At 40.7% G+C, this 21,857-nt stretch overlaps 1 long non-coding RNA gene and 1 pseudogene across 1 annotated transcript; one reads left to right on the forward strand and one right to left on the reverse strand.

Annotated features, from left to right (window-relative positions):
* Positions 1-2,555: 2,555 nt before the first annotated feature.
* Positions 2,556-5,939, forward strand: LOC122492327. The gene is made up of 2 exons (XR_006299587.1): positions 2,556-3,051; positions 5,713-5,939. It is a non-coding gene; the product is annotated as an uncharacterized LOC122492327 (long non-coding RNA).
* A 13,309-nt stretch (positions 5,940-19,248) lies between these two features.
* On the reverse strand, positions 19,249-19,727 carry LOC122491260 (annotated as a pseudogene).
* Between the last annotated feature and the right edge of the window lie 2,130 nt (positions 19,728-21,857).

A 21,857-nucleotide genomic window follows, 5' to 3' on the forward strand; every position in this document is an offset into this window, starting at 1 on the left:
CCAGAGCCTGACGTGGGGCTCGAAATCACGGACCGCGAGATCGTGACCTGGCTGAAGTCGGACGCTTGACCGACTGCGCCACCCAGGCGCCCCAAATTCCCTCAGTTTACTTCACAAGGACTTGCTGCTCAAAGACTAATGAAGGAAACAATGAAAGGCTTTAATATTAAACTTGTGTCAAGTGAAGTTTTTGTCTCCCTGAAATTCTACTCTTATTTTTCAAAGCCGCTTAGAACTTACTGATAAATAATTCTACTTGTGGGGTGCCTGGCCGGCTCAGTCGGTACAGCGAGAGACTTTTCGATCTTGGGGTCATGAGTTGGAACCCCCAGATTGGATGCGGCCATTACTTAAAAATAAATTTAAAAAAATAAAATTTAAAAAAATAATAAAAACTAAAATAAAATCTTAAAAAAATAATAATTCTACTTGCAAAAAATATAAGCATTGTATTTTTTTTTAACATGCAAAAATCTGGAGAATAGCCGCTATTGCAACAGGTGATAAAATAAAACTTTTTCTGTCTCATCTTTGGCTGCGCCTCCAAAACCAATTCAATGAGTGAGAACTCCCTAGAAAAAATTCTCTGTAAATGTATCCAGATGGTGTGAATTGAAGCGAACAAAAAAAGGTCCTAAGCTCCAGCAATATCTCTTCCACCAGCTCCCATAGTGCCTTGCATTGCAGCCATTGAGACACTCTTGTGGGCTGGCACCATAAATTTGCAAAGGCCACGTAAGGTTCAAGCACATGCATTTGGTACCTGAAAGGTACCACATATTAATGTCTTTCCTTTCACCAAGAACACTAGTGTGAATTATTTTTTCTGACTTATTACTGAAAAGTCAAAAACCTAAGGGTCTAGGGCAAAAGACCACAAATCCTGTCAGGGTTTGGGAGGCAGGAAAGATCTCAAGCATGAGACAGTTCACTGGAAGATTTAAATGGATTATACATTATAGAAAGAGGGCCAGAGAACAAATAGGAAGTGTAAAGATTGAGGGCTTGTTTTTCCACATGCAGGATCTATGAATGTGTGTCTATGAGTTCGTGCATTTGTGTCTCTGTGTTTGGAAGGGGCGGGGGTTTCAGAGGGAAGAAAGGCAAGATAGCACCCAAAGGAGGAAAGAACAGGTGGGCAGAGTTTATCAGAGATAATAAACTTTCCACCTTCTAATTTTTGCTTAGCCATTTTTATTTAAATCATCTTAAGTCTATAAAGTGTAAATATAGACTAAGCCTGGTGAAGGCATTATTTCCACATATCAGTATACAATGTGGACTGTTTGAAGGTGATTTGTAGTTAACAAGAGGTGAATATTGGTATTTTTCTACTTTGACCATCATTCCCTGAGGGTGAGAAAAGATATTTTTTAATGTATTTATATTCCTTGCTCTTTATAACTCTTGTGCCTCCTAATTTTGAGATTGCTTCCACCAGATGCCAATTAATTCTCTCAGTTCCATGAGGTTATCACAGTACACTTTATCTCAAGTCCTAAAGGGAGGCATTAGAACATCTGTGCATGATTCTCTAAGGGGTGGCTCAAAACTTATGTACACCACCTCCCTGCAGCTCCTATCCAGTTTGAGTAGGAAGATTATCTAGGATGTCTTTGTATGTTAGGCCTGCCTCCCCAAGGGAAAGTGGGAGGGGGGCTTCTCTCCCTTTCTCAAGCTGTCTTAGCTCAGTCTGCTATAACAAAAATCTCAAGTGGTTTAAACAACAGACACTGATTTCTCACAGTTCTGGAGGCTGTGAAGTCCAAGATCAAGTTGCCAGCCAATTCAGTTCCTGATGAGAGCCCTCTTCTTGGATTTGTTATCATGGACAAATTCACTCCTGTCTCTTCTTCTAGAAGGCGCTTAATCCCATTCCTGATGGCTCTGTCCTCATGATGTTATCACCTCCCAAAGGCCCTACCTCCTAATACCATCACCCTGGGGACTGGGGTTTCAACATATGAATTTGGGGGAAGACACATTTAGTACATAGCACATGCCAAATAGTTCTTCAAGAGAACCACTGTAGGGTCTGGGGTGTCTGGCAGGCAGGAGTATCACAACTCCCTACCTCTGCTCCCTCCCCGCCATCCATCATCCATAGACAGCTGGATGCTGAACTCCTGGGCCCCACAGTGACATGGTCCCTGACTGAAGGTTCTTGGGAAAGTCGGGCTGGGGTTTCCCGGATTTGTCAGGAGCGACATAGGCCAGATGCCTGACCCTAACCCAGTGACGTCTGATGAGAAGCTGGCTAGAATTCCCTCCTAAGCAAAGGGAAGAAAGACCTACATCTTCAGACTGTCTGGAATTAGGTGCTGAATGTTCTTTGGGTTCAATGGGCACTATGGAAGGTAGCTATCTTTAGAAGTCTTGAAAAGACACTGTGGAAGGGGTCTGCTTGACAGGGCAAAGCCACACTTGGAGAAGAATCTGTGGAGATGCCCCATCAGCGGAGGTTGCTAAGCAGAGCTCATAAGCAGTCATCTGGGCACATGTCTTACTTCATAATTAGAAGGGTTTTGATACTCAGAGTCAGAGAATGAGGCCGCGTGAGGACCTTTTGGACATTCTCACAAGCACTCCGTGAAAGAAAGCGTCGTCGAACATTCCTTTGGGCATCTTTCCCCAGAGGGCCCAAAACACCAAATTGCAACAGTGGCAGCCAACTAAGACCCCTCCACTCCTTGGACACTCCCCACCCTCCTGCATCCTGCCCTGGAAGCACGAGAAGCAGCAGGTAGCTGATGGAAGAGAAAGTGCAGGGAAGAGTAGAGAAGCTGACTGGGTAGCCCTTCCCCACTGCAGACTCCCAGACCCACACACCTGAGCTATGGTGGATGGGAGAAGGTTTGCATTGGAGGCATGATTGGAAGTTTGGTAGTACTCCGGGCTTTCTAGTACCTCCAAAGGAGATCTGTGAGACAGATATTATCCAGAGGCAGGAACGGCGATCTGACAGAGGGCTGGAAAGAAGACTGTTTCCCACTTTGCTACCTAAGAAGTCCAGCCCATTCAAAAGCTGATTCTACATCTAAAGCATAATTAGTAAGTAATGAAACTGGTTTCTCCTATGTGGTCTGTAATTCAATTCTGAAGGAAAGAACTAACAAAAAGATGATGTCTTAAGAAACATCATTAACATTACATTTAAAATAAGGAAAGAACGGGGCACCTGGGTGACTCAATCGGTTGAGCCTTAGATTCAGGTCATGATCTCACAGTTCATGGGTTCGAGCTCTGGGTCAGGCTCTGTGCTGACAGCTCAGAGCCTGGAGCCTGTTTCAGACTCTGTGTCTCCCTCTCTCTGCCCCTCCCCCGCTCATGCTGTCTCTCTCTCTGTCTCTGTGTCTCTCTGTCTCTCTCTCTCTCTCTTTCTCAAAAATAAATAAACATTAAAAAAATTTAAGGGGCGCCTGGGTGGCTCAGCCAGTTAAGCGTCCAACTTCAGCTCAGGTCATGATCTCACAGTCCGTGCCAACAGCTCAGAGCCTGGAACCTTCTTCAGATTCTGTGTCTCCCTCTCTCTATGCCCCTCCCCCACTTGCACTCTGTCTTTCACAAAAATAAAATAAAAACATTTAAACAGTTTTTTCTTTAATTAAAAAAAGAAAAAGATAAAATAAATCAAATGATTGGGTAAATTCACTCAAAAGTAATATAAATAAAAATAGAAAATGGCAGACCTACAGGACCAGCAGTGACTTGTCATCATCATGCTCAGGTTTTCCTTGGCGCTTTTCTCCAGTCAAGCCTCCCCATAGACTACAGAGGTGAGGGGATCTCAGACTTCAGGTTAAGCATGTCTATCACTTATACAACATTGTCTGGTGGACCACTTCATGTCATTATTTTCAAAAAAAAAAAAAATATCTCTTAGAAAGAGAGAACATGAGTTGGGGAGAAGTAGAGAGAGTGGGGATCCCAAGCAGGCTCTGCACTGCCAGTGCAGAGCCCGATGGGGGGCTCGAACCCACAAACTGTGAGATAGTCACCTGAACCGAAGTCAAGAGTCAGATGCTTAACTGACTGAGCCACTCAGCTGCCCCCAAATCATTTTTTTCTAAGTCCATAAACTAGAAAATAACATTAAGAAATAAAAATATTGCTGTAAATTTTAAATTCATACTGGAAAGAAAATATTCTTAGTGCTGAATTGTCTAACACAGTAGTCACTGGCCATTGTTGCTATTTAAATTTAAGTTAAAATAAAAATAAAAGGGCACCTGGGTGGCTCAGTCGGTTAAGCGTCTGACTTTGGCTCAGGTTATGATCTCGAGGTTCGTGAGTTTGAGCCACGCATCTGGCTCTGTGCTGATGGCTCCGAGCCTGGAGCCTGCTTCGGATTCTGTGTCTCCCTCTCTCTTGCACCTCCCCTGCTCATACTCTGTCTCTCTCTTACAAGTAAATAAATATTAAAAAATGAAATAAAAATAAATAAATATTCAGTTTCTCCATCACATTAACCATATTTCCTTTTATTTTTTCTTCATTTTCGGAGAGAGAGAGAGAGAGAAAGAGAGGATGCAGGTGAGCAAAAGCCAGAGAGAGAGTGGGTAAGAGAGAGAAAGAGAAAAGTAGCGCTCACCCAAAGCAAGGATCATGTTCACCTGAAGCAGGGCTTGAGTTCACCCAAAGTGGGGATCAGGCTCACAAACCGTGAGATCATGACCTGTGCCGAAGTCAGATGCTTAACCAACTGAGCCACCCAGGCACCCACATTAGCCCCATGTGGCTAATGGCTACCATATTGAACTGTGTAAATATGGAACACTGTCATCATTACAGAAAGTAATATTGGACAACACTATTCTAAAGTTTCAGGGCCAATCATTTTTGACAAAGAAAACAACTCCTGTTTTCTCTGCATGACTAGATTCTTAATATTTTAATCTTCAGCAAATCTGAGTTTTTGTAAAGTATGAAGGTATATGATATCAGAGGCTTGTAAGGACAGAGTATTATTCCTCATTTTAGAGACAGACCAAGTTCCGTTGATAACTTTATTTTTAAACAGCCTTATTAGGGTCAAAAGACAGGCAAAAATCCAGAATTGCAACACTTTTTCCTAGAAACTTAATGCCTTTCAGATTGCTTGTAAGCCATAAAAATTCAGCACTGGGGAATTTAAAATGTTGAGTTAGTGACCTCATACATTTAGCTTTTTCTCAGGAGTTTTCATGGTTTCCTTGCTAAATACAGAATGCACTTCTTTGTATCACATTCTTTTCCCATATTTGTAACTTTCACTTCCTTTTTACATGATACATATTTTAATATATTAAGGCTACCTTATTTACTGACATGAATACATATGAGTGCAAGTGTTGAAGAAGAGAGAACTTTCAGGAATACTCTTGGAATTCTGTGATCTTATAGGCTAATAAACCTAGAGAACTGGTATTTGCTTGGAACAAGAATGATTACAAGTTCTGAATGTTTTAGATACCACTAGACAGCTCTTCTTCCCCACCAAAGAGGAAACTTAATAAATCTTTGTCAGAATTTAAAATTTCCTCTCACTGCTTCTTCTGGAAATACTTGGAGGACTGGGTCACCAAAACCCACATTCATTGTCTATCGAAGACATGGTCAAATCTCAGACATTTTAGTTAATGCCCAGCCTGAACATGTTATTTAATCTGCCTGCAGTGGAAAAATTGACATGTAACCTATAGATTCTCACTGTGATTTTGTTTTAACTTTCAGTGGATGACAGGGTGACTGAAAACACATCGTTCCTTTACAAGCAACATGGCCACCAATGCAGGACGACCCCTCAACAGCATCCTGGATCAGCGAAGTCCGTAGTGAAGGAATCTTCCTAGAGAATTCTATATGTGTGCCTGTATCATGCTTATTGTGGCTTCCACTGCATGGTTCTGACAGTCAGACATCTGAAAATAAATTATCATGGTAAGGATTGTTATTTTTAATAGATGCAGAATTTATATTCTTAACTCTTAGGAACTCTTCTAAATGGAAAGGGATAATTAATACACTCCCCACCCTTTCCTACAATTAAAGAAAGAGACACTGACTTTAGAGAACTAATTAATATTGTTCAACAGTTTAGGGAATGCTATTAATTTTCAAAAGTTTACTACAATCCTCACAGAATTTTCCCAGGCCCCGCCACAATGCTGGTATAAAACAAACCACATAGGATATTAGAATTCAGAGAAGGGAAAGAGAAATGAAAGTTTGCATTAAAATGATGGCAAAGGAGCACCTGCGTGGCTCAGTCAGTTGAGCATCTGACTCTTGATATTGGCTCAGGTCATGATCTCACTGTGAGTTCAAGCCCCAAATCAGGCTCCGTGCATAGAGCCTGCTTGGGATTCTCTCTCTCTTTCTCTCCCTCCCCCACACACATGCTCTCTCTCTCTCTCTCTCTCTCAAAATAAATAAACTTTAAAAAAAATTTAAATGATGGCAAAGATTTTGAATTTCCAGGAAGGGAAGTATCCCAAGGAATTCCAGATAGAGTAGGCAGTAAGAAAAGGAAATAACAGGAAAAATGCTGCCATCAGTGCTTCTGAGACTTTAAAGTGCATGGAAATCACAGCTTACTCAAATGAAGCATTTGATAAATAAATCTACATTAGGACCTGAGATTCTTTTTTTTTTTAACGTTTATTTATTTTTGAGACAGAGAGAGACAGAGCATGAACAGGGGAGGGGCAGAGAGAGAGGGAGACACAGAATCTGAAACAGGCTCCAGGCTCTGAGCGGTCAGCACAGAGCCTGACGTAGGGCTCGAACTCACGGACTGTGAGATCATGACCTGAGCCGAAGTCGGACACTTAACCGACCGAGCCACCCAGGCGCCCCAGGACCTGAGATTCTAAAAGGCTCCCAGGTTTTGAGTAACAAAGCTATGGTAGACTCAGTTACCATAATCAGCATATAACTCACATTTGCATTGATGTTTTGTTATCTAAGATTGGTGCTGAAATATCTTGCCTCATTTGACTATAAATGAATGAAACCGGATTCTGTGAAGTATCTTGTCTTGTACATCAACTCAAATCTTCTACACCTGCCTTTCCCAAGCTGGATATAATTAGATATGCCTGTTGTACAAATGTCCCATGCTCAAAGAAGTTTGGAAAATATTGCGTTAAACACAGATAAGTTTCTTTATGGTAAGACTCTCAGAGCCTTTAGCACAATGTCCATTATGAATCTTCAAGAGAGAGAATTGACCACACACAATGCTTTCTTCCTAGTACACCTGTTTATACCTCCTGGAGAAACTTCTCTACACTGTGAATAGTGACATATTGACAAGTTCTGAAGTCTCAGTGGTTAAGTTCATAGATACTACTTTGGTCAGTGTAATTGCTGACCTATACTTAAGGGTAAGTCACTGATTGGGGTGCCTGGGTGGCTCAGTCCATTGAGCATCAGACTCTTGATTTCGACTCAGGTCATGATCTCATGGTTTGTGGGTTTGAGCCCCACAGCAGGCTCCTCGCTGACAGTGCAGAGCCTGCTTAGGATCTTCTCTGCCTCTCTCTCTGCCCCTACCCCCACTCTCTCTCTCTCTCTCTCTCTCTCCCTCTCTCAAAATAGTAAACTTTAAAAAAGAAAAAAGAAAAAGGCTAAGTCACTAATAAAAGAGTTTTCAAAGATGGTCAAGGCACCAGGTTAGAAATAATGATCACCTTTGTCCCAATCAGATGGAGCTGAGCAGAGAATGCTAGTATAGAAAACACCGGAAAGCACACAATGCTGAGGATGTGCAGAAGGCATGTTATAGAATTAGGATGTTGAAAACCACCAATTCTTTTTTTTAATGTTTATTTTATTTATTTTATTTTATTGTTTTTTTGAGAGAGAGACAGAGTGTGAGTGAGGGAGGGAAAGAGAGAACGAGACAGAATCAGAAGCAGGGTCCCAGCTCTGAGCTGTCAGCACAGAGCCTGATGCGGGGCTCAAACTCATGAACTGTGAGATCATGACCTGAGCCGAAGTTAAATGCTTAACCAACTGAGCCACCCAGGCGCCCCCAAAACCACCATTTCATATGGCACAGGAGAGCTGTAACCTGTAAGGAAATGATAGTGGCAAATAGGACAAACTAGTCCTCTGTGAACCAAACAGAAACAGAATGGCTCATCAGATGTAAGAACGGAAGTGCCCCACCCAGGGAAACGGTTTAAAGAAAGTTTTCCAATCATGCCACACAGAGCCTTGTGATCATTGCCTTTGCAAGCGAAGAGAAAGAGGCAATGTTTTCCAGAATAAATTTGGGAAGACTGGTCTCATCTCTACCCACCAAGACAACTGGGAGAGAAGCTTCTAACTACAAAATACGTGAAACCCAAAGCTTCAAGAAATACTTCTCTGACCTCTCTTTAAACTGGTTGTGTTGAGGGGCACCTGGGTGGCTCAGTCAGTTGAGCACTGGACTTCAACTCAGGTCATGATCTCACAGTTTATGAGCTCAAGCCCCCCCATTGGGCTCTCTGCTGTTAGCAAAGAGCCTGCTTCAGATCCTCTGTCTCCCTCTCTCTCTGCTCTTCCCCAGCTCACGCTGTCTCTTCCTCTCTCTCAAAAATAAATCAGCATTTAAAAAATAAATAAACTAGTTTTGTTGAAATAAATAGTAGATTGAAGTTTTGCTTAGAGCAAAGAAGCTTCAACCAAACTGACTTTCTCTTTTACACATAGAATTGTATGCTTCCAACTTCAGGAGGAAGTAGAAAATATACTGTTATGATAACTGAGTCCCCTGATAACAAAGACTTATCTCCTAGGAAACTGGGATGTAATGGTTCTCAAAATGTAACTATCGGAATCAACTGGAGAGCTTGTAAAAACACAGATTCTTGGAACCCACCCTAGAGCTTCTGATTCAGTTGGCCTGGGATGGAATCTGAGAATTTGCATTTCTATCAAGTTTTCAGGTGATGCTGTCACTGCTGGTCCAAGACCCACACTTTGAAGAAGACTGCCGAAATGGAAGGAGCCTTAGTGATCGCCTGAAGCACCCCCTTTCCCCACAGATGAAGAGTCTGGGGCATGAAAGAACTTACCCCCTAGGGTGGGGCCATGAACAGCCCCCTTGACCACATTCCGGTGTGGCATCTCTGTGCTCTCCTGTCCACTCTTGTATCAGGAAAAGTTGTGAAACACTTGGATAGGGACGGAAACATGTTACCTTGGGTCTTGCCCATCTACCCTTCTACTGCGTCTTTGCCTTTCACTGTCTTTCAGCTATTTTATAACTCTGAAAGTTGTAGAAAAACGATCAAAATGCAAATGATTATATTCCGAGGAAATGCCAGTGAATTGATATCTGTGAAGTATAATTGTTGGGCTGTCAGTATTAACCAAATATACATCAAGTGTGAAACTATACAGCAGTCTCTTTTTTTTAATATAATTTATTGTCAAATTGGTTTCCATACAACACCCAGTGCTCATCCCAACACGTGCCCTCTTCCATGGACATCACCCACTTTCCCCTCTCCCCCAGCCCCCATCAACCCTCAGTTTATTCTCAGTATTTAAGAGTCTCAGTCTCAGTATTTATGGTTTGCCTCCCTCCTTCTCTGTAAATTTTTCCCCCTTCCCCTCCCCCATGGTCTTCTGTTAAGTTTCTCAAGATCCACATATGAGTGAAAACATATGGTATCTGTCTTTCTCTGCCTGACTTATTTCACTTACCATAATACCCTCCAGTTCCATCCACGTTGCTGTAAATGGCCAGATTTCATTCTTTCTTATTGCCAAGTAGTATTCCATTGTACATATAAACCACATCTTCTTTATCCACTCGTCAGTTGATGGACATTTAGGATCTTTGCATAATTTGTCTATTGTTGAAAGTGCTGCTGTAAACATTGGGGTACAAGTGCCCCTATGCATCAGCACTCCTGTATCCCTTGGGTAAATTCCTAGCAGTGCTATTGCTGCATCATAGGGTAGTTCTATTTTTAATTTTTTGAGGAACCTCCACACTGTTTTCCAGAGTGGGTGCACCAGTTTGCATTCCCACCAGCAGTGCAAGAGGGTTCCCGTTTCTCCACATCCTCTTCAGCATCTATAGTCTCCAGATTTGTTCATTTTAAACACTCTGACAAGTGTGAAGTGGTATCTCAGTGTTTTTTTTTTTAATGTTTATTTTTGAGAGAGAGAGAGACTGGGGGGAGGGGCAGGGAGAGAGAGGGAGACATAGAATCCTAAGCAGGCTCCAGGCTCTGAGCTGTCAGCACAGAGCCCGACACAGGCCTCGAACCCACAAACCGCGAGATCATGACCTGAGCTGAAGTAGACAGCTCAACTGACTGAGCCCCCCAGGCACCCCTGTGTGGTTTTGATTTGTATTTCCCTGATGAGGAGTGATGTTGAGCATCTTTTCATGTGCCTGTTGGCCATCTGGATGTCTTCTTTAGAGAAGTGTCTATTCATGTTTTCTGCCCATTTCTTCACTGGAATATTTGTTTCTCGGGTGTGGAGTTTGGTGAGGTCTTTATAGGTTTTGGATCCTAGCCTTTTGTCCGATATGTCATTTGCAAATATCTTTTCCCATTCCGTTGGTTGCCTTTTGGTTTTGTTGATTGTTTCCTTCGCAGTGCAGAAGCTTTTTATTTTCATGAGGTCCCAATAGTTCATTTTTTCTTTTAATTTCCTTGTAAAGGCACATCTTTTAATCAAAATAACTTCTGATTGCTTTGTTTCCTGTGACACTGTATTTGTCAGCGTTCTCCAGAGAAACAAAACCAGTACAAGGAACTAGCTCATGCAATTATGAAGGCAGGAAAGTTCCCAAATCTTCAGGGTGAGTCAGTAAGCTGGAGACTCAGGAAAGCTGACAGTAGATTTCCAGTCCAAGGGTGAAAGCCTGAGAATCAGGAGAGCCAGTGGTGGGTTCCTGTCTGAAGACAGGAGCATTGGGGACCATAGGAGGAACTGATAACCCAACTGAATGGCTTTCAGGAAGGAAGATTTCTCTTTACTTGGTAGAGGGTCAGCCTCTTTGTTCTATTCAGGCCTTCGGTAGAATGTAAGGCCCACCCACACTGGGGAGGGAAATCTGCTTTATTCAGTCTATCAGCTTCAAAGTTCATCTCATCCCAAAACACCCCTCCAGAAGCGCCCAAGCTGCTTTTTGACAAAATATCTGGGCATCCTGGCCATTCATAAAGTTAACCAACACAGATACCCTGTTGTCACAAACTCTGTATAAGCCCTTAAAATTCCTGACTTCACACTTAGCACAGAAAGCTAGTTACTGTTCATCATATTTGTTCAGTTCTACCACCTGGCCATAACTGAAGATTTACTTAGGACAAAAGGTAAATTCTTGGGGTGCCTGGGTGGCTCAGTCGGTTGAGCATCCGACTTTGGCTCAGGTCATGATCCCACAGTTCGTGGATTTGACCCCTGTGTGGGGCTCTGTGCTGATAGCTCAGATCCTGGAGCCTGTTTTGGATTCTGTGTCTCCCTCTCTCTTTGCCGCTCCCCTACCTGGACTCTCTCTCTCTCTCTCTCTCAAAAATAAATAAACGTTAAAAAAAAAAGAACAAAAAGTAAATTCTTACATCATCAGTTTGCTAGGTGTGAGACACAAGCCAGGGATGAAAAAAGTGACCAAAAATAGCTGACTAATATGAAGAATATTGGTGAAGAGGCAGCTTGATCTAAATGGGTTTTACCTAAGAACTTCCTTCTTTCCCTTTTTACCCCTCTCACCAGGGATGTGATTTTATTTTCTCTCGTGATTGCCCTTTTAGGACTGGAATCCTGCGAGTGTTCCTAGCGCTGCCTTATGGAATAGGTTGGGTTTGGTAGGAGACATAGAATGAGGGTAAATAACTCAAAGTGGATTAGAAGGTAGCTGTGGGTACAGGCATCCATCGCCATGGGGCAGCAAGAGCTGGAAGGAGTAAACAGAAGGAAAGATAGGAAAGAACGTTGAATGGAGCAGAGGGGGTGAGACTGGATGGGAGAAAGTGAGGTGAGCGGAGCAGGCCGGTCACGGTCAGCTCTACATCCTTGAAGACAATGTCAGATTACACCAAGAAGAGAGAAACCAACCTGGAGTTCAGAGAAGGCTCAAGTGGTGAGAGAGAAGAAAGAGCTGTTATCACTGAATTCCTTGAGAAAAAACTGTTAAGAAGCCTGATGCCTTAAAGGACAGTGGCATCCACGGGTCAAACAAGCTTGAAATAAAGGGCGGATTTGATTAAATCATTAAGTATGAATGCCAGGTTCTTTCTTACCTTCGGGTTTTATGCATGCTCTTCCCTCTGCCTGGAATGCCTTCTCTCTCTCTCTGCCATCACCTGTTCACTCTTGTTAATTATTAGGTCTCCACCTACCTGCTCTTTCTCCCAGAAGACTCCTCTAACCCCCGGAGACTGGGTTTGGTGCCCTCCCCCGTGTTCTTGCCTCACCCTATTCTGGAACTTATTGCGCCCATTGAGATTGCTTTCTGCCATGCCTGTTTTCCTGAGTGAGCTGGGAGCTCCTTTACGACAACGGCCGTGGCTTGTTTGAAGTTGTATCTCCAGAACATCCTTCAGTGCCCAGCACTGTACGGGAGTTCAACAGATATTTGCTACTAAACTGGGCTAATGAAAGGATGCCTGAAGACACTACTTCTGCTTTCTCAATGGCATTTAAGGCCCTGTGCTGGGCGTTTGGTGGTGGAGCATCAGGAAGAGTGAGGTAGATAAAGCAAAGCGTCTGGACACTCTGCTGAGCCCCGAAGGAGCCTGGTAACAGCTGTGACTCATGGTGTGGTACAAGACAAGTGAAACGATACACTACAGTAGCCCAGGACAGGAGAGTTGGAATGCCAGATCTAGTAAAGAAAAATACAGGGTGCCTGGGCACCCGGGTGGCTCAGTTGGTTAAGTGTCCAACTTTGGCTCACATCATGATCTCACGGTTTGTGGGTTTGAGCCCCACGTCGGGCTCTGTGCTGACCGCCCAGAGCCTGGAGCCTGCTTCGGATTCTGTGTCTCCCTCTCTCTGTCCCTCCCCCTTCATGCTCTGTGTGTCTCTCTCTCTGAAGTAAATTAACATTAAAAAAAAATTTTTTTTAAACACAGGGTGCCCAGTTAAATTTGAATTTCAGATAAACAACTAATAATACATATAAATCTCATGGGATATTGGAAGCATACTAATGCTGATAGTTATACATTGCTTGTTAAAATAAAGGTTTGACTTGGCCTGTGATTTATTAATCCTAAAAGAGAGGAACATGGCCTATAAGAGATACTATAACTTCTGTCTTATAGGGGGCATAATGCAGATAGAAGAGAAATATGGATGATTCCGGAAAGATTTTCTTTTTATTTCTTTTTTTACAAATATTTTTAATGTTTATTTATTTTTGAGAGGGAGAGAGTGAGCAAGCGGAAGAGGAGCAGAGAGAAAGGGAGACACAGAATCTGAAGCAGGTTCCAGGCCTGCTGTCAGCACAAAGCCCGATGTGGGGCTCGAACTCACAAACCTGAGCCAAAGTCGGACGCTTAGCTGGCTGAGCCACCCAGGCGCCCCCAGAAAAGATTTTCTAGGCAAAATGGGAATTGAGTTGAGTTGCAAAGGACGCAAGCCACAACGTGAGGAAATGTAGTTCAAGCAGTAGACCTTTCTGGTGAAAAGTCAGTGGCAGGTCCAGAGACTAGCTGAAATCTGGTTTGGCTAGTGTGAGAAGGTAGGAAATGAATGGTGAGCAGCCCAGCTAGATGGTTGGGCAGGGTCTGGTCACTCCACTTGTGTCAGAGTCCCAGCACCCCCAGCACCCCTGCCCTACTCGCCTAGGCCAGACTTCATGAGCAGGCAAGATGGGATCTTTCTGCCTGGGCAAATATTTCATCTTTACCCAGTTGAGTAGCATTGGACATTAGTCTCTCCCCGTCAATAATGAAGAAGGAACACCAGGCATATTTCGCAAGGGTGATAAATTGCTCAATTGTTTGCATTTTTTTTTCAAATGTGGGTGTCAAAATAGCACCTCTAACCAAGTTGAGGAGAAAGTGAATATTAACAATGACTTATCAAAACAAGATGGGAAATACTAACAACTTCTAAGGCATTTATAATTTAGTCTTTTACACTTCTCTCTTACAATATTTATTTAGCACTATATGGTAAATATATAATGAAATTGATAAAATAGTTTACTTTCCATCTAGGTAAGAGGTGGAAATGTTTATGTAAACTTTTTTGAACACCTGCTATGCTCCAGGTGGCAACATATACAATTTTTTAATCTTTTTTTAAAAATATTTTACTCTTTTTAAGCAATCTCTACACCCAACACGGGGCTTGAAATCAGAACCTCGAGATCAAGAGTCATAGCTCCACTGACCAAGCCAGCCAGGCACCCCAATAATTTCCCTTAGTCTTAATCACAACATTACTAAATGTTATTGTACATACAAACATATGCAATAATAATATAACACTATTGTGTATATAAGCATATACAATAATGCTATAATGATTGTTATGTGCCTCTTGCTGAGTGAGGTTCATGTTAATTTGCTCATCTATGATCACTCAACGAGCAATTTGGTGATTTTAGGATTCAAATCTGATTTGACTCCAACGTCTATATTGTTTCTAATATATCACACCTATAGATATAGATCCATGGATAAATAACAATTGTTGAGCCTTATGGCATACACATTGTGGGAACAGAAAGGAAAGAACGTCTAATTCTGCCTTATGGGCATCAGGAATGGCTTCACAAGGGAAGTGATGCTTGAGTAGTGATTGACAAAATTATCTCATCTTCTGATCAGATTAATAATAGGCAATATATGAAGCATACCCACAATAAAAGATTATTACTAGGTTTTTTAATTATTACTAGTTTTAAAAACAGATATTGTATTAATTCAAAAAAGCTCTCATTAGGTCTTTGTAATCTTTTATTAAATGTTCCACATGGTGACACACACTTACATTGTCATACTTGCTTCCTTTTTTATTAAACACCCACTAATGTAATTAGTCATAATCATTAAATGGTCATTATTTATAATCTTCAGTACTTATATGATTATAGTTTGATGATACCTCTTTTGTTAGAAGCACTACGCATTCACATAGAAATATATTTTAAATATCTTTATAATTCTATGACCTACATGAATGGTTACATAGTTGGGTTGACTAAATTCCTCCCACATAATTATTTCAATTATATAAAATATTACTTACATAAGTAGAATGGTATTATAGTTGTAAAATATTCAATTCTGCAATTATGTAAGATTAAATTAAGTAAGAAGAAAGGACTGAAATTTTAGCAGCATACTACTTAGAGAACATTTGAATGGTTCTATTTCTATATTTTATTTTATTTATTTGTTTTTTTAAAGTCTATTTATTTATTTATTTTAAAGGTTACACTCGTTACTTTTTTTAAGTTCATTTATTTATTTTGAGAGAGACAGAGAGTGAATGGGAGTAGGGGAGGGGCAGAGAGAACAGGAGAGAGAGAAAGAATCCCAAGCAGGCTCAGCACTGCCAGGACTAAGTCCAAGTCTAGAACTCATGAACTGCGAGATCATGACCTGAGCCGAAATCAAGATTCAGAGGCTTAATGGACTGAGCCACCTAGTTGCCTCTAAAGTTTATTTATTTATTTTTTAACATTTATTTATTTTTGAGACAGAGAGAGACAGAGCATGAACGGGGGCGGGGCAGAGAGAGAGGGAGACACAGAACCGAAAGCAGGCTCCAGGCTCTGGGTCATCAGCCCAGAGCCCGACGCGGGGCTCAAACTCACGGACCGCGAGATCGTGACCTGAGCTGAAGTCGGACGCTTAACCGACTGAGCCACCCAGGTGCCCCTAAAGTTTATTTATTTAAGTAATCTCTATACCCAACATGGGACTTGAACCCATGACCCTGAGATCAAGAGTCACATGCCCCTCCGACTAAGCCAGCTAGGTGCCCCTCTATTTCTATACTTTAAACGATGCATCTATAGTGATAAAATATGAAAGCAAAATGTTTTTCAATGTTTTGCTTTCTTAGAAGACATTAACCAAATTTTAGTTTAAAACCTCAAAGAGTGTTAGTTATGAATATATTCTTGTGGGTTGAATCCTCTCTGAACCCAAACCTGGCTTCCAAATTCTCTTTCAAGGAAGCCCTCTAGAGGGATTTCACTTACTCTGGTTAATACCTATTTTTCCTGGCAACTCATTGTCCATTGCCTTAGAAACTTTTGCAGATTTTTCTCCCATAGAAAAAGCTATTAAAAAATTCCCAGGACTCTATTCTTCGCTTAGTAAGCTTAGCCGTCTTTGACTGACTTTCTGACAATGACCGTCCAGAAGCTGCAGGAAGAAGTGTGTAATTCTGACCTTGACAAGAACACTGGTGAGGAAGGTTATGTGCTTGAATTTCAGATGTGTTCCTCAGGGAGTCATATAAAATTGATGCTTATACTCATTAAAGAAGAAATCTTTTTTTATTAAAGGATAAATTTAAATGAAGAGAAAATTACGACTTTCACACAATATAAAATAACCATGTATAGAAGATTTTATTTACCTCAGGAATTAATGAGGGGCCAACAGATGTTGTAGCCAGTTTAAAAGAGAACCACAAGTTTGTAGTCAGATAAAGAATGTGAAATGAATTTGCAAACAGATGCAAAACTGGCAAAACTGGTCAATATCCACTGGAATACTGGATTCCACTGGAATTTGCATTTTTGCGGACAGGAAGTGTTTGCATTGCAATAAATTTTCCACAAGTTAACTTCTGTATCTAAAAGGTTGTGAAGGGAGGGATGCCTGGGTGGCTCAGTCTGTAAAGCAGCTGACTTTGGTTCAGGTCATGATCTTGCAGTTCTTGAGTTCAAACCCTGCATCGGGCCCTTTGCTGTCAGCATAGAACTGGCTTTGGATCCTCTGTCCCCTTCTCTCTCTCTCTCTCTCAAAAATAAACAAAAACATTTTTTAAAATATTAAAAAATAAATAACAGGTTATGAAATAGCCTCGTTGAAGGTAGATAAAGATATAGATAACCCAGATGGATGAGGTAGAAGGCAATTAGTAAATTTCAAAGTCTGTCCCATTTTTTCTCATGTATTCTTTATTTAAACGGTGCTTTTGGGGGGCGTCTGGGTGGCTCAGTCAGTTGAGTGTCTGACTTCAACTCGGTTCATGATCTCATGGTTTGTGAGTTCCAGTCCTGCATGGGGCGGGTTCACTGTTGTCAACGCAGAGCCCGCTTCAGATCTTCTGTCCCCCTCTCTCTTTGTCCCTCCCTCTCTCTCACTCTCTTTCTTTCAAAAACAAATAGAAAAAAAATTTTTAAATAAATAAAGGGTGCTTTTAATACATATGACATCGTATTAATGATAAATAGCTCAAGATTTAGAAATTAACTGGTAAATAAATTAGTTGTTGCAGTCAAAGTCTCACATGCAGGAGTCTGGTACTGAAATTCATTTTGGACAATAACATAAAACGTAAGCATTCTTTTGAGAATCTGGCACTGACTAATTCTACGTTGACACCAAAGCTGAAATGTTATTCTATTTTCTGTCCATGTCCGTGAAATACAATATAAACATTCTGAATGATTCAGATCAGTTATCTAACTACGAGCAATTTCCATGCCACTCACAGATCTACCTCTATCATAATAACAATAATACCAGCAGTAATAATAAAAACTATGGCAGCCAAGTCTTACCAATCCCTTAACATGTGCCAGACCGTGTTAGGTCTTTCACCGATAACTGTTTAATTTTCATAACACCACATACAGTGGGGTATAATTATACGTATTTATGGAATAGCACTTCATGCCTTCCTTACTCTAAGCCCTTCTTTTTAAATAAAGAACAGGAAATTTTAAGCAAACAAGTTTCATTGAATGATTTGAATTATAGTATTTCAAAAGCAGCACGGTTGGGTGAACTAAATAGCAATCCTTTTTTGGCTCTGGTTTCCTCAATGACTTGGCTTCTTTCCCCTCAGTTTTAAGTTATGAATAGCGTTATATAATTGCTGATGTTTAATCTCTGGGCAATGCTTCGAGACATCTCTTAAGGTCTAAAACCCTCAATTATTCCTCTTTTTATGAGTGGAGAGAATTGGAAAGGACTTGAGTGCCTTGCTTTCAACAGACAGATTTAGAGTCTGGAATTGTTGACTTCTAGCCATTCAGAGAGAAAACATCTAAAAGAATAATGCAATAAAATTACAAAACAAACATCTTTTGGGGAACTGAGATACTCTCTGGACCGCCCACGTTGGAAAACTGTGTTCACACTTACCATCTTCTTTGCACTCCTTCCTCCTTTTTTTGTCCATCTCTGTTCTCTTTATTGGCTTTGTATGATTAAAGAGTCATTTAGTACCTCTGACCACACAAAAGAATAAAGAAATAGGCGAAGTTTGACTTTATGGCATATGCAAAGGAATTCATTTTAATATATGTTGCATTTATTTTACAGATGACTTTTTCTTGTTTTCCTAGAGTTACAGTTCTAAACTCTCTCCAACTTGCTCTGCGTTTTTAATTCCTCACTTTGCATTGTGGCAAAAGGAGAAAAAAAGCAATCACTATGCCAAGGACACCCTCTAAATAAAGATGGTTTATCCCAGGCCTGACTGTGAGCTTTCTCCTCCCCACCGATAGAAAGTGTTAGAAAAAGGAAGTAGCATGAGTCATTACTATTGCCACACATTCAGGAAAACCCCTGCTCGGTCTTCCTCTCTACCCTGTGTATGACAGGAGGTAAATTTTCAGAACACATATTCAGGAGTTTTCTGTAAGAATGCAGCATCAATTTGATTAAAAACAATAAAAAGAAGGACAGACATAAAAAATCTTTGAAGAAGAGAAGAATGAGTCTGATCTAAATTTGTTGAGAGGCTAGTTGTTTGGAAGTGGGAATGCTGTGTCCATTTCTTACACATCCTCTAAAATAACTAGGACCACTCCTAGATCAGGTCACCCAAGCATATCCCACCCCCAAGTAACTGACATATACACAGGATTGTTTCTGTGGGGAAGACACATTCAGCTTTCCAGTTTGATTACCAAGGACATGTTCAACAAAATGAAAAGACAACCTACAGAATGGGAGAAAGTATTTGCAGACCATATAGTTAATTTTATACATGGTGTGAGGTAAGGGGTTCAACTTTATTCTTTTGCATCCAGTTGTTCCAACACTATTTGTTGAAAAGATAAAAGATTTGGGGTGTGTGTGTGTGTGTGTGTGTGTGTGTGTGTTTAAAGTATAATCTCTATTTTATTTTATTTTTTGCACAAAGCAGTTTTTCTTCAGTCCTTAAAGACTTATCTCCTTACATGGGCTTTGATGGAGGTCATGAGGCAGCACCTGTGGGTCTAAATCAGAGTGGGGTCCTTCTGTGCTTCACGAGGGTGATTCCTAACTACTTTGCTGTGAATGGCACAACTCACACAGCAATGTAGTTTTGTATACAGCTTGAGAAGCATCTAGGTGTCCAAGACACTTGCTTCAGAAATGTCCTTGATGGTGGCAGCCTCCACTATGTTCAGAATAATGAACTTCCTAATGGTCTTTTCCTTGGGCACGCAGTGGGAGAAGTTGGTGGAGGAAACAGGCTGCAATTGGCCGTGGCCCTTTCTGGCATGACCATTATTCCTTCTTTTCCTGGTCATCTTCGAAGCAAGGACTCGAGAGAGTGAAAAGATTATGGTTTATCCATTGAATTATGCCAGTACCAAATTGTCTTTACACTTTAATACTGTAGCTTTGTAATAAGTTTTGAAACTGGGAAGTCTACATCCTACAAGTTTCTTAATCTTTTAAAAGATTGCTTTGAATATTCTGTTTCCATGAGTTTCCATATAAATATTAACCTGTCAGTTTCTGCAAAAAAAAAAAAAATAGCAGCTGGGACTTTGAGAGGGATTGAGTTGAACGCATAGATCAATTTGTGGAATATTGCCATCTTAACAATAATGCCTTCTGATCCATGAATATGGGATGTTTTCCATTTATGTAGATATTCTTTAATTTTTTTCAATGACATTTTGTGTATTTTCTGTATATAAATCTTGTGCTTTAAATAAATTCATTTCTGGGGCGCCTGGGTGGCTTGGTTGGTTAAGCGTCCGACTTCGGCTCAGGTCATGATCTCACGGTCCGTGAGTTCGAGCCCCGCGTCGGGCTCTGTGCTGACAGCTCAGAGCCTGAGACCTGTTTCGGATTCTGTGTCTCCCTCTCTCTCTGACCCTCCCGTGTTCATGCTCTCTCTCTGTCTCAAAAATAAATAAACGTTAAAAAAAATTTTTTAAATAAATTCATTTCTAAATTTTTTTTTGCTCTTGTAAATGGAATTTACAAGATTGATTATAGGTGATTATAGTTGATTATAGTTTTGGATTATTCTCACACTTTCCTTTAATTCTTTAAACATGGCTTCCTTTAGTTCATTTAAAGTCTTCGTTTAAAAAGTGCAAAGTCTGGACATTGTTAGAATTGTCTGGTTGTTTTCTTTTGCATGGGCTACACATTCTTGTTTCTTTGTGTGTCTCATATTTTTCTGTTGAAAAAATATTTTTCTGTTTTAAACAATATATTGTGGCAACTCTGGAAATCAGATGCTCTCTCCAGGCTTTTTTGTTGCTGTTTTTTTGTTTTTGTTATTATTGTTGCTGTTTATTTATTTATCGGTTTAATGACTTTTCTGCAGTCTTTGTGTAAAGTCTGTGTTCTTTGTCATATGTGGCTGTTGAAGTCTCTGCCTGGTTAGCTTAGTGGTCAGCTAATGATTACCTAGAGATTTCCATAAATGCTTTGAACTAATAACTCTCCCAGCCTTTGTGTGTTGGGATCTTACAGCTCTGTCTTAGCTTGTGCAGAGCGTCAAGGCAAGCTAGAGAGGAAAGATTAGGACCTTCTGGGGCCTTTTTGTGTATGCACATGGTCTTCTAGATTTCCAAGAATGTGTGTGAGCTTTTCAAAATCTCTTATGGACCTCTCATTTCCCTGTTGTTCTTTTTTAAGTGTTTTGATTAGGCCCACTCAGTAACCTCATCTCAGATAGCTGCAATATTAAACAATTGCCATTGATTTTTTTTTTTTTCCCAAAGTCCCTAGAATCAGGGATGTTGGTACAGAGCATGCTCTGAGTCAGGTCAAATAAAATCAGGTCATGGGAAGGGGGATTTTCAATAAGAGGCTTTACTGGTCAAATGTTGACAATTGGTCAAATGTTGACAGGCTTTGGGGAAGTTCCAAACCCATTCTACCCTCTCCAGTTAGACTGCTGGTTCACACAGCTATCACATTGTGCAACTTTTGGTCCTCAAGGGGAGAGGAGGATGGTTCTTACCAAGAGTCAGCCATTTTTCTTGATAAACACGACTTGGAATTGTGTAATTCTTTAGTTAATTTTCAGAATACAGAAAAATTTGATTTCGACTTTTGCCACAGCTTTTATTGCCTTTATGGAGAAGCAGATTTTTGGAGATCCTTATCTGCCATTCAGGAAGCACTTTTTTTTTATTAAGTTAAAAGATAATTTTTTAAAGGTAAAAACATGATACATAAATCAATACAAATATTAAATAAACACATGGCAAAGGTTTTATTTAATTCATTACTTAATGTGGGACACAGTAAGATGTTATATATTCAAGAAAGTATTGAAAGAACACACACACACACACACACACACACATATGCATACACAGACAATTGAGAAAGCTGTATACTAGGACTTACAACCCTATGTTAAATAACAATGGTGAGAGTGAACTATTGGGACCTCATCAAGATAAAAAGCTTCTGCACTGCAAAGGAAACAGTTGGCAAAACTAAAAGGCAACTGATGGAATGGAAAAAGAT

The sequence above is a fragment of the Prionailurus bengalensis genome, chromosome C2, assembly GCF_016509475.1.
Source record: "Prionailurus bengalensis isolate Pbe53 chromosome C2, Fcat_Pben_1.1_paternal_pri, whole genome shotgun sequence".
In the NCBI taxonomy this organism is placed as follows: Eukaryota; Metazoa; Chordata; class Mammalia; order Carnivora; family Felidae; genus Prionailurus; species Prionailurus bengalensis.